Source organism: Dermacentor andersoni, chromosome 5 (genome assembly GCF_023375885.2).
Source record: "Dermacentor andersoni chromosome 5, qqDerAnde1_hic_scaffold, whole genome shotgun sequence".
In the NCBI taxonomy this organism is placed as follows: domain Eukaryota; kingdom Metazoa; phylum Arthropoda; class Arachnida; order Ixodida; family Ixodidae; genus Dermacentor; species Dermacentor andersoni.
Genome location: NC_092818.1, coordinates 172,514,239 through 172,528,360, shown reverse-complemented (window position 1 = coordinate 172,528,360; position 14,122 = coordinate 172,514,239). Strand labels below are relative to the sequence as shown.

Sequence of the window (14,122 nt, the reverse complement as noted above, 5' to 3'; positions counted from 1 at the left end):
ACATGCAGGGAGGGTAACTAACATCCACTTTGCATAATACAAATCTTGGTAATAATGCGTTATGTTCTCAAACAACATCATGAATTTTGCTTTGGTTTCTTTCGGTGAGCGCGAGGTTTAATGGATGCTTCTCGTGTTGGGTTAAGATGCGATAAACATGTCTATGTTTCAACCGTTCGTATGACTGGAAATGGGGGGGGGGGGGGGGGGAGGGTGACGAGCTTCAGCAATTACTAAAGAACTCGAGGTAGCCTGCGGAACCCCAAGACACACTCGTAGCTCCCTTGCTAGTAAACGTTGAAGACGTTCCTCAGAAGTTTGCGATAAACCATGGAGAATAGGTGCCGAGTAAGCAATTTTTTGTTCTATGAGTGCGTTATGAACTTGTAGTAAGCGAAGAGACTGTAACTATCGATTGTCCATGTAAAATTATGGCATCATTGCGCCTACGGGAATATTTGCGCATTGCGGGATGACGCAAGGGGGTGCAATGTACATGCATTTATTTACTGTTAGAGCTTCGGCATCTTGATTTCGTGCGGACACTGAGATACACTGCAAGTATGCAGCCTTGTTATTACAGGAGGCATCGACCAGTCGCGGTGCTTTACGGGGATGCAACTTTAAACTATACATTATGGCGCACTTCGGCTATAGGCGATGCCCGTATCGTGAAAACGTGTCTGGATGAGACATTTTCACGCAAAGGCTGATTTAACAACCCTTTGTTCTTCCATTCATGGCCAAGCTACGTTGGTTCTTCTAGCCGTGGGTCGATCTCAAAGACAAATAGCAGAATTTTGCGATTTTTCATCGCAGTTTCAGGCGCGAGAGCAAAAGTTTGCGAAACGACGTTCAGCCAACGCTCTGCACATTGCGCACTGGTCGTTCTTCACTTTTCTTCACTGTACTGCACGCCTGGCGTCAAAAAGTCAGAGGCTGCATTGCAAAAGATACGCTATATTTTTGACGATGCGAGCGGCATTCGATACCGTTATGCGTGCAGTTAGCTATTGCGCAAGGCTCTTTTCGTTCCGAAGACCTTCCATAAGTGCTGCCACGGTTTTCGGTTGGCCTAACCATTTTAGATGCTGGTCTGGTTCGATAAAGTTTTGCGATGTTCGGTAAAACGCGAGTTTTCAAACCAGCCTAGTTTCTCTATACCTTCGATCTCTCATTGATTTATTTGTACCCGTTCTCCCCTTTAAGCGTGTATTACGCTCATTGCTTAATTCCCGCAACAGCGGTTGGTGTTCATTCACTTCTACAAAAAGGATCGTCTGTCTAAAAGTGGGTAATATATATGCTCGTACTATCTCAATGAAAACGAGATGATGAGAAGGAATCAAGATATGCTATAATCTCAGAAATGATGTGGCTGTTTAAAACACATAGGTAGACATTTAGAATTATAAATCGCTATGAATGACAAACAATTAACTTATAATAATATTTTACTTATGCATGATTATAAACTGAACATGACTATTATTTCTTTTGATCACGGAGATGACACGGATTATAAGAAGCTGAAACGGAGTAAATCTCATGCTCTCAAGTTCAAGATTATTTGTATTCTGGCATCGCTTATTTAGACAACATTATGTGATTTGTATTTATCAATATCATGAGTAAACCAATCTCTGTCGAAATAGGGAATGTCTGGTCATACGGCGGTCCTTCACGCATCCGTGCTCATGCATCCCCTCCACCCTCTCTTTCGCCCTCGGCCCCTTAACAAAAGAAAAAGAAACAAACAAAGAAAGAATCAACTAAATGAGTTAGTGCTTTGACCTGCAATGCAAGCAGTAATACCGTTCCTCTGATTGAAGGTTTGACGCAAGAAGAAAGTCTATCATGCTATCACATAACAACGAAGTAAAATGTTATTTGTTATGAAACAACTCAATTGACGGCAACGACGGGAACAGTGCAGTGCTTGTGTGCGCTGCAGAATACAAAGTTTCACGCGCAGTGATGCAGTTCGGATAAATTAACACAAAGAGAGTGCTCCATTTGTGCACTGGAACACACGCCGACAGGCATAACAAAATCGCATGATACAGGTTCAGTGCCCATAGAGTGGGAAACAGCCCGGATTATCCTCATCTACAAGGTATGTGACACTACTACTCCTAATTACCTGACCAGTCTCCATACTAGATCATATTATTCTCAAACACATCACCTCTTTTGTTGAAGCCAATAATCTCCTTGACCCCAACCAGTACCGCTTCAAGAGGAATCTGTCCACGACGAACACAGCTAATCGAAACTGTACACAACTTCGCGGTGGCATTAGATAGTCAAAACCGAAGTGACGTAATATTTCTTAATCTGTCTAAAGCATTTGATCGAGTGTGCCATACTAAACTTATATACAAGCTTGTCAAAATTCTAGGAAAGAACAGGCGACAATCTCGTTGGAAGATTCTCTTACAGGAATATCACAGTATGTATTTGTCGATGGTTGCCCTTGTAATCCTGAAGCTGTGTTATCTTGAGTTCCGCAAGGTACAGTTCTAGCTCCTATGGTTCTTTCTCTGTGTACATAAATGACATTCACGACGCCTTTCTTTTTTCATTTTTCCCCTGCAGAATCGTGCGCAGAATCCGAGACAGCAACCTTTTGCCACAGGAGATCGTAAACTGCACGTCTATTGAATTATTTTCAAAAAATCATGAGCCATTCTACTTTATCAAGGTGGATGACCAGCGAAGCTGTTTAGCAGACGACACAGATGAGACTCAGAATATTAAACATAGGTACGGACTCATTGACCTTGATATTTATATACATTTCCGTGGACGACGGGACCGCCACCACGGGAGAACGGAGGGAAAGAAGATACGCAAGCGCTTGGAACACCGACAAAGAGAGGGCGGATCAAACGTAGACATGGCCGACGTGGGCCAAAGTGTAGTATCTGTTCTTAGCAGCTTAATATTTGATACGGGTTGTATTTGGGTCCAAGATATTAAACGTATTTTTGCAAGTTGGCGTAGTGCTTGAAGATCGCATCACCACCACCGCTGGTAGGCCAGGTATTGCGCTATCTTCGGCATCGGCCCACGGTTTTTGGTCTACGCACATTGATCTGCTGCGAAGCTAGCCATATACAGCTACGCTGTAAAAATATTATCCGAGTTCTTTTTATAACCTAGCGGTAGCAGCCTAGCGCACATTATTATGTGTTTATGATGCCTGTGTATTTGTAATTATGAATATATTTGATGAATATTCTTGAGTAATACATGCACCTATTTTATGTGTTGATTTGTCAATCATGCTAAAGTCTCAAAACAGAGGCAGACAGTACGTGTAAATAAATAAATAAATAAATAAATAAATAAATAAAATAAATGCATTGAGCATGATCCTACACAGCCAGCTAGCCGCTGTGACCGAGATTCGACCGCACCCTCAGGCGTTGCACAAAGACACGTAAGCCACGACTCAGCTCACCAGGCACACATAAAATCGCAGAATATACGCTCAAGGTCCCCTTCCATGTACAAAAGACCTTTTATCCACCTACTATTCCGAACGGTGTCATTACAGCGCGAAATGATTGCGTCAATGTGTGCTGGCGCCGATCGGAGGCGCATAGGCCCCCACAGAACAAATGTCTACAGCGCGCGACAGGATCGGTGACACGTTGCAGGAAATTAACGTAGACCGCCATTTATCTCGTGACCTGATCAGAGGTATAATAAGTGATCACCCGCTCACCTTCGAACGGGCACGAGAGCGTGGACGCGCGAAATGTAGAAAGACCGGTGGCGACGCACGCGACGACGAGCCGAAACAAGGCGGCGTGTGCGTTTACTCGCCGTCAGTTATGCGAGCTAATAAGGCTAGAACAACGCCTGCGCATTATCAGATGGCGCTGCCCTGGGCTAAGGCGTATGCTTTAGCTGCAGCAGCATATAGCTATGTGGACGCAAGGCAGAATTTGCACGGCACGTAGGCAGTGTCGCCGTTAACGTTTCAACGCAACGACGAGGCAGGAGTGGGAGCAGTGGCGCTTTCCTTAATGAGGCTGCATGCCTTAAAAAAAAAAAAAAGAAAGGCTAGGCGAAATTCCTGAAACGTGTCACTGTGTAATGCCAGCCTATAGAGATGAAGGTTTTCGCGCAAACAGCTGGACAATTTAAGGACGTATCCTCCACAGTATGTGTAGGGTCCTTGTTACTGGGTTAAACCAGATTTTTCCGCAAATTTTCCTGTTTTGTAAAGAATAATCCTACATCGAGGTGTTATTGAACTAATGGATGCTGCCTATTTTTTGTGAACAGGTGGTCAATACATATCACATTACTATTATAATTCATATAGTAGTGTAGTATAGTAATACTACTACTACGACATAAATATGGTATATGCGTCGTTCGCACTAAAAATGCAAGCGTGAACTGTCATATATAAAGGTGGGTACAATGTATGCAGTGCACGCCGGCCGTCAGTGAACGAAAACTCGTCGCTGTTCTTTTTTTTTTTTTAATAGCAGTGTTTAAATGAATACGACAATGGCGCATTACATCTCATTTCCCCGCACGCCGCATAATGTAAACAGCGGTAATTCGCTAGCAAGCATATTATCCAGCCCTTACGTTGCTGTGCATTGCGAACGGTAGCTGTAACGGTCAAATGGCATTTACCTAAATGCTTACTGAACTGTGATTGACTTGTCCAGTTCATATTCCATTATTCTAGTTGCAGGAATGTGTATTGAGATTCAGTAAAACGGGACAACAGACAAGGACGAACGTTTTACAGGCCCCTAAAGTAGACACACAAAAGCTCCTAAAAACATTTGATATATCTACGTCAACAAGCGCTTCTACCACAAAGGAAAAAGAATCAGACCTCCTGCACAGCACACTTTTGTGCACTATTTTTGTTACTTTATTCCTTCGTTAAAAAAGTACAGGACACCGAACACGCAGATGGGACCCAGCCTTTCACCTAAATTCAAATTTTTAATGCATTTTCCTATCTCCCGAAGGCGTTCCGAAACCGATCGCACCTAAGAGCGCTTCTACTTAAAGGACATCCAAATACGGGTGAGTCGATACGGTACCCACGCTAAGCCCGTTAAGCCTGGCTTTCTCCGTACGACGCGTGGGCTTCTAGCAGGTAAAAAAAAGTGAGCAGGGACACGCACTGTGTCGTAGCGAAATCGGGGAGAAGAGGTGCATGAGGAAGAGGACGGAGACGACAGAAGAGAGATGGCAAGAGAATATCTCTTCGAAGGCTATCCGGCGCCGTACGGAGGGACGATTTCGTAATCCCCACCGACGACCCGTTTCTCGATCTCGACGCCGGTGTACGTTGCGGGGGTCGAGCGACGCGGGTGATTAATCGCCGCGCCGAACACCGGGCGACCGACTTGCATCGCGATACGCATGCGCCGTTACCACACGCCTGACTGCCCCCCTTCTTCCTTAGTGCCGCTTTCTTTTCGCAAACGTACTCGCTCCTTATCGCCGCCGTCGTGCATTTTATAAGGCGCTGAATTTTTTTCGTCCTTGCCTTTGGTGCACTGTTTTTCTCGCGCGCATCGGTGTACACGCTCGGCAGCCACGACTTTTGCGGCTTCTCCGTTGCCTGATACGGCGCAGTGCGCTGCGTTTCGTATGCGCGTAGACAGTCGGCGGGCGCAGGGCATCAGCGTTCCCCTGCAGCGCTGCGCTTGCGCCTTCTTTCAGAGGAAGGCGGCGTGGCATTTCACGTGCAAAAGGACGACTTCCCGCTTTTGAATGCTACCGCAAACACCTCAGTATATGAACCCGTTTAGTTCGATTTCTGACGGACGGCGAATCAGAGGACGAAAACGTGTGAGCTCGCGAATTAGAACGAGAGAGAGAGAGAGAGAATCTCAATGCCCAAAGCCGCAATGCAGACTGCGAGACACAGTTTACCTTTGCCTTACTTGTTTTCCACATGCCCTCTTTTATTTCTTCTTTCTTTTTCGTAAAATAACGCTGCCCTCCAAGTTAGCAACTGCTTCTCAAGCAAACCTTACGAAATTTTCCTCACTCGTCGTTGTCTTTCATGTGGCTCACGTGCCACTCAAGAGCAACGCAAAATGCCACAGCTAATGCGGCGCAACTATTCAGTTCCAAAAATGGACTTTTCGTCAAGTTCGTCAACCATCATACACGGGATTCATCATAGATGGGATGCGTAATACCAAGTTACAACAAACTTGCTTTGCCCTCAATACAGTTTCTCTATAATAATAATAATAATAATAATAATAATAATAATAATAATAATAATAATAATAATAATAATAATAATAATAATAATAATAATAATAATAATAATAATAATAATAATAATAATTCTCCAATATATCTGAATTAATACAAAAGGGAGGAAAATGTAAGCATAATGTAAAGGCAAAAGGCACATCGGCTGCCTGTTAACACATCGGAAAACAAATTTATTCATTCAGGAGGCATTTGCTTTTCCATTGGTGCAGAAATCGGAGCCATATAATCTGTACGTAGCAGTATCCAAGCATTTATCCAGTAAACTATTTTCCTTTCATTTATTTTTTGTAATGAGTGAGACTACAGCTCGTAATTAGTAACATTATTCCTTATCTTTGAGTCATTTCTTTCTGAGAAATATTCCTTGCCTTAATGTCAATTGTTGAGCATGGTTTAGACATCACATGCGGATTAACAGCTATCTAGCAGAAAGCAGACGGTGCTATTGTGAACAGAACAGCGTCAGAGTTCGAAACTCAAGTAATGAACGTCGCTCAGCCTCATTACCCCGAAAGCATTCATACACGTATAAGGTTGTACCACGCATTTAACGTTATGCACACGTAATTTCCGCAGATTATTCATTTCGCACGATCCTACGTTTCTCACTCACAAGCGCGTGCCAGCACGCGCACAAACTGCCGCTCTCTGTCATTTCGAAAGATGTCTCTCCTAAAATGCGACACAGGCTTTTGTAATTTGATGCTTTGCCGAAATGCCCTTTGAGGGGTCAGTTATAAGTAGCTAACGCACGCAAAAAATACTGAGCTTTAGGCTATAAAACCGCCATACCTGTTAGTATGTTGATGGTTTTCCGGGTGCCTGTAATCACTTGATTCTTGCCCTTTTGCTACTGTGGACAGCATTTACTTCACTATTCCACGGGAAAAAAGAACATTATCTCGCTCTTCCAGTTTTGACCGCTTCCAATCACCAGCGGTATGCAGTGACCCTTGATATATAAATACAAGCAAGGATGTTCAAGAACTAAACGAAATCGACCGCCGAGACGACATCCTCGTGCGGAGTCAAACGTGTTTCTTGTTCATGCGAAATTTTGCCACCCTTAGATTAAAACTCGAAAAGGGGCGAAAAGGACGCACAAACCACGCCTCAGGTTCAGACCTGTATATACCCTTCACCCCCCTCCACCCGAACAAAAAGAAAGTTAAATAAAAATGAATAGGAACAAGCAAAGAAGGTAAGGTTACGTGCACGAGGAACACGAGGGGTCGGCGGAGTAAAAACGCGTCCGTAGCGTAATTGCGGAGAGCAGGCGCACTTGAACGGAGCCTGTCCGTTCTGTGGTTCAGCCCATCCACCCGCTGACCTTTGACAGCCTCTTGCCGTTCCCTCCGGCTCTTTCCGCGGAGCAAATACTCCACCATCCGGCAAAGTGGCTGATTAAGTCCGCGTCGAGAGAATCCAATGCGCGGTGCGCCGTCCCCTCTTTAGCGAGGAGCAGCCCTAATGAATAGAGTAAGCGAGCGCGTGTGGAGTGAAGGGAGGCTGGGTTTCGTCTGTGCCTATCTTTAATTCCAGTTACCTTACGAGCAGTGAAGCGCGAATCAGCAATTTACGCCTTCATTTGATATCTTCAAGCCACTTCTGTTAGAAACATTTTAAGCAATACTCATTATAAAGCGGTTATTCAATTAAGGCTATGTGTGTGTGTGTGAGAGAGAGAGAGAGAGATCAGGCGAGAAAAGCCGCCCGCGCTTTAGTCATATTTCTGCTCAGATCTGTGAATCAAGCAACTTGTGAAGCTTAACATTTCAAAGTGTCACAGTAGATTACGAAGGACTCCATAGTGGAGGGCTCACGATTAACCTTAGCCCCTTGGGTTCCTGCGACGTGCACCCAAATCACGGTACACGAGCGTTTTTTTTTTTTTTTGCATTCTTCCCTCATTGGAATGCAGCTACGGTATTTGGGATGCAACCCGCGGCGATATAGTCTTCAGCAGCGCAACGTCATTGCCACTAAGCCAGTGAGGCCTTTACATTTGTAAACAAAAGCACGTTGCGAGCTACGTTAAGATTGAAGCACGAAGACATTGTTGGTGTTAGTAACATACGTACAACGTGGTTACCGCCTTGTTGTTAGTCAGACGATCAGTTCCCTGTGCCCCACACGCTATACAGCCTTGGTGCTACGGCATATGAATCGCAATGCCACCTGAACCTCAACAGCAGGAACCATTATAATGGCTCAAGATCATCAGATCACGACTGACATTAGCACCGACACGCTTAGGGCCCATGTTCGTCATGTTTCACGGATGCAATCAAGCTCTCTTGCCTGCCTCCCAGAACGACGACCACAGGCGTCCTCCTCCAAGGAGGTCAACATCCATCGTGCCTCACTACCATCGGGCTTCACACTCCCAGCACGTTCAACCTCAGCTTTGTGGTGTTTAAAACAACCTCAAGTGCGTCTAACGGTTCCAGTGATAAGAAAGAAGACCGACCTGCCTACCTTGGCCTTGAAGCAATCAGTTCTGGATTGTTTGCACACTTTCTGCTTTGACCGAGCCCACATATATAGAGATGGCTCTTCCACTCAGACCAGCTCCACCGGCACAGTGGTTATACCATCACGATCACTAAGCATCCGATACAACATTTTTCACTTGACAACATCGACCGGTTCGAAACTTGTTGCCCTCCGAGGTGCCCTTGATTATATTAAAGCCAACCGGCTAATCGGTGGGCAATATTCTGCGATTCGAAGACGGCTTTACAATGTCTTCTGTCATCTCTTCGTTGCGGGTCCTGTGAACAACTCGTGTCGGAGATACGAGAAATGCTCCATCATATGGTTGCGAAAGGACACGACGTCGTGTTTCAGTGGCTGCCTGGCCATTGCAGTATCTCCGACAACGACCTCGCTGACGAAGCTGCTAGGAAAGCACACGAAGGAGCAACCCTTGTTTCTATACCTTTATCGCGGACTGACGCAGCCCAACACTTAAGCAAGATAGCGCACCGTATGACAATGGAGAAGTGGCACACACTTGAATTCACCCAACATCGATTGCATTCCCTCGATCTATCTATGCAACGGCGGCTGTTACCAGGTCTTCCGCGTAATGAGTAAACAATGCTGTGCCGCTTACGCTTGGGCGTCGCATTCACCAATGCATATACGTCTTTGATTAGAATGGCCGATAGCGCCGAGTGCAATGCCTGCAGTGTCGAGGAAACTATCGAACACCTACTGTGCTACTGCCCATCTTTTGAGAATGAAAGACATGACCTCTGCACAGCTCTCAATCAGTTAGATAGAAAACCGTTCACCTTGAACAAGATCTTGGGACCATGACTTTGCATATCGCAGCTACAAAAGCCACGAATGCGCTGCTGCGATATTTGAAAGATACCGGATTGAGTCAGTGTCTGTGATCCGGACGGAGTGACCGAACGATATCCCCACTGGACTTTCTGTTCTTTTAATCTTTCCGTCCCCTTTCCCTTTCCACAATGTAGGGTAGCCAACCGGGTTCAGTCCTGGTTAACCTCCCTACCTTTCATTTATCATATGCTATCTCTCTCTCTTGCGCCGCTGTTCATTCATGGAGAACAAAGCGATCAATAGTTTTCACATGCCTTTCAGACGTTTTCCGTCACGATGATCATTTAATATATGTCACATTAATAAGCTTTCCGCTTTACAGATAACAGCACTTGGAGGAAGCCGAAACGCGACCACGTTGCACCAATCGAACTTGGCATAAGCATGCTCGTGTAAAATTCAAAATAGTTGTCCTCATACGTTGTAAAGGGTCGCACTCTGACCAATCTGTTCTTTTTTTTTTTAGGGGTTCCTTCCAGGCAGTAAACCTTGCCTCGTAATATAAAAGGACAAACTATACCACTGGGAAGCATGGCGGGTATATTTTTATGTCTAAGCTGAATTACCTACGAGTGTGCGACTACAATGATAAAGGGAATGCCATATGCGAAACATTCTTGGAACAAATATGATATCGTTATCAAAGCGGGTTACTTCTTGCAGGGTAAGCGACGGCCTCGCAATTGCAGTCCGGGTTAGGCGTAAATATATAGGCAGACTGCACGAAATAAACTATACACACACTGCTTCATCTGGACAGGCACTCAGGCTTGCTCATAATGGCCAACTTCGCACAGGCCGGTGAAATCAGAGGCCGAAGAGTGTGGAATGACAGGAAAGGCCACCCGACGATAAGAGGCTGCGTTCCAAGTGGAACGGCAACCTCGAAGGAAAAATGCCGCTTCAGAAAGCATACCGGCCTTACACTACACGGGGACAACCGAATCCACGATAAATACCACGCACAAAAAGGCAGAAAGCAAAAGACAGCTTGTACAACAAAGAAACGGAAAAGATAGGGCAGGAGGTTAATAAAGACTAGTCCAGTTGGCCGCACTATACTGGGTTAATAGCAAAGTCGAAGAAAACATAAAAATTGGCAACACAAGACAAAGGCGCTACAGAAACCCAGTCGAACATAAATGTTCATAACTGCCTCACACACGATTTCGCACTCTGCCCGGTTTATTTCAGTACTGCAACTATGGTATTATAGATTTCTGCTTCCAGAACATGTGGGTCTGTAGGGTCCCAAGATTATGCTTTTAGTGGAATGTTTTCCATCTAGCTGACGAAAAGTGGTGGACAGAGACAGTCGTTGACCTTCGCGGCAAGAGCAGTCGCAAAGCAAGTGTTCTATAATCTCTTCGTGCCCATAAGCGTTTCGAGTAGTGTTGTCGGCAATTCTAATCTACGGTGAGTAAGCGTTGGAGAAAGAGAGGAAGGAGAGAAAGGGCAGCGAGAAAAAAAAGACACATGTTATCTTTGGTATATTACAAATGGCGAAAGAGAAACAAGATAAAGAAACAAGATTTGCTTACAAATCGAAACGATGGCTCAAGCCTGAGCCATCCACTCTTATTCATCCACTGTTGAGCCCAGTGAGAAAAATAGAAATATGAAACGAGAGAAAGAAGGGAAAGAGAGAACACTACATACACTCGCTATGCCAGCTTAACATACCGACGAAGAAAACGCAGGGCTCAGACTTTTGAGTGCCGCCTTCGTAGCGTTGCGTCATCTATATAGGGAGATTTCGGCATGGCTATTATTTCTCCCGAAGCACCTTTGTGTATCTCTGCCACAAGGGCTGCTTCAGAAACTGATATATGCCTGATACCAGTTTGTGTGAAAAGACTTCGGCGATGCGATGTGCTATCTCTTAATTGTGTGTTTTTCTTTTTCTTAGTTTTATTTCTATATTTCCTATCATCTCTTTGAATCCGTGCAGGGTGGCAAACCGAAAGCACCTCTAGTTAATTACCCTACGTTCTCTACTCTCTCTTACGCTCTCTGATATTTTCCTGTCGATAATGTATAAGACGCCAGAGAAAGCGTGAGCACGTATCTGCTGTATAGGGGCTAGCTAAACATGGGTGGAGGGTTGCTGTCGTAAGCGAAAAAAAAAAAGAAAATTGATGTCAAAGTTTTATTTACCTATTCAAAGAAGACGTAGGCAGTAACAGCTAGTAATTTCTGCGATAGAAACAAGAGGCTGAAGAAACGCAATAAAGAAGAAAACAAACAAGCACACAAGCAAACAAACAAACAAATAAACACTCCGGCGGCGTCTACTTTAACACTGATTAGAGAAAATGGTCTATACAATCCATCCATCCCAACGCTGTAAGCCTTGCCCATGCCCGCGTTGCTGTCCATACAAGACACGGGGCGCAATTTAAGACTTCCGCCACAAAAACACGTGCTTCCTGCGGCTCAAATCGGCGGCGTGCGGCCTGTGCCAGGCTTGTGCGTGGCGCGTGATTTACCATGCATGGCGAAGGTCTCTCGCAAGAGAGCGCGGAAGCTCGCATGTATAGCGCTGTGTACGCCGGGACCGCGAGAGTGATGCCTAAAGCGAGAAGCACTCAGCGTTTCCTGCCTTCCAGCGAGAAGCGTTGTACGATTGTAGCTACACGCGTAGCACAGGCACGTGCCTCCCGCGAGTGGCGAGGCGCGCATATGTGTGAGGAGAGCGATGGTGGGAATGTGAACGCTTCTACGGCTTCTCCACCGAGAACGACAAAAGGAACAAGAGGGCCAGACGCGTGGCCGCCGTAACGGCGTGTCTTCATCCCCAAACGGTGTGGTCTGCAGCGCCACATGCTAAGGAAGAGAAAAGGCGGGAAAGGGCGGGGGGGGGCGAAAGGGAAACTCGGAAAGGCACTTAGAGGATGCGGGGGAAAAAATGGGAGGAAGTGTCAGAAGCGAGAGGAAGGAATGCAAAAACGGTGCCGGAAAACACGGCCAGTTAGGGAAAGAAGGAAGCAGGAGCTGCCGCGCCACCGGAAGCGGAACGAGTCATCCGGTCTAAACCGGGCGGGCAAGACGAATGGAGGCCCACTTCCGCGCGTCGCGCCAGCAGCTTTGGGGGGAAACGCACTGCGCGGCACCACAGGCCCCGACACGAGGAGGAAGGATGCGTGCTCCGCGTGCATTGAAACGCCGGCTCGGCTCGCAACGAACGACCGCCGGCGTTTACATGTGCGCTGTGCCCCGCGCCTCGGCATTCGGGCACGCATTACGCGGACCGAGCGACGGGCCCTATCGCCCGCCAGGGCAGACTCATAAATCCTGGCATCGTCGCGCCGGATCCCGTCTTGGCCTTCCCGTGTAGCGGCGAGGCGCAACGCTGGGAATGGGCAGAACATTGCAGGGCGCACGAACGCGCGTCGTACTGCATCCGCGCGCCACGAGCGAAACCTGCAGTTTGTGTTCCTCGTGCGTCGTGCCGCCTAACATTGTTTGCGGCATTCCTCTATACAAATTAGATTATGGTGTTTTACGTGCCAAAACCACTTTCTGATTATGAGGCACGCCGTAGTGGAGGACTCCGGAAATTTCGACCACCTGGGGTTCTTTAACGTGCACCTAAATCTAAGTACACGGGTGTTTTCGCATTTCGTCACCCATCGAAATGCGGCCGCCGTGGCCGGGATTCGATCCCGCGACCTCGTGCTCAGCAGCCTAACACCATAGCCACTGAGCAACCACGGCGGGTTCCTCTATACAGTATCCTGTCTATTACCGAATGCTAGCCTCCTTGTTAATGAAGTCTGGGGAGCAATCCGGACGTTCATGTGGTTGTCATCCCGATACAATCCCTTGTTTTTCTGTCTGTGTGTTTCTCTATGTGTGGAGCATGCCCAGAGATTAAAGCTTAAGACAACAGGATACTTTCTGAAATTATTCTATTCTAAAGGATTAGGCAGCGGTAGTGGCGCACGCAACATTAAAAATACACAGATAACAGCATTTAAAAACATCCATAGAACCCACGGTATCGTCTTCGCTACGCTGAGTTTGACAGCTCAAGATTCCGATTTAAGGTGCAGGAAAAAATTTACTGAATATCATAATACCGTTTTCGATACGGTGGAACGAATTTTAAGTTGTGCATAGTTCAGCAAAGCAAACGGTAATTAATTAATTACTGTACACATATTCTACCCAACTAACATTTCATTGTTTTGCGGTTTACAGTTATCTCCATGGCCACGAATAAAGGGGAGCAAGTGTTTGTAATTTTTCTTGGGGTCAAGTGCGGCTTTTTGGGGCTAAGGAAGATTACTGAAATATTCTCCGATAATAACTACAGTGTTAAACTTAGATGTATACTAATATGTCTTAGCATCATGCATGACATCAATACAGCACCAGAGTAACTTCCACTCCCTAAGATACACAACTAAAGTACAATGAAACCAAGGTTGTTGATTTAACTGCATTTTGTGCCAGGGTTCTGGCTAAATAAATGCGCCACGGA

The 14,122-nt window shown here is 45.9% G+C and overlaps 1 protein-coding gene and 1 pseudogene across 3 annotated transcripts in view; one reads left to right on the top strand and one right to left on the bottom strand.

Annotated features, from left to right (window-relative positions):
• The window catches only part of LOC126531628 (kin of IRRE-like protein 2), a 378,799-nt gene that overhangs the window by 290,894 nt on the left and 73,783 nt on the right, over positions 1–14,122 (bottom strand). The window lies entirely within an intron of this gene.
• On the top strand, positions 2,900–3,079 carry LOC126532509 (U2 spliceosomal RNA; annotated as a pseudogene).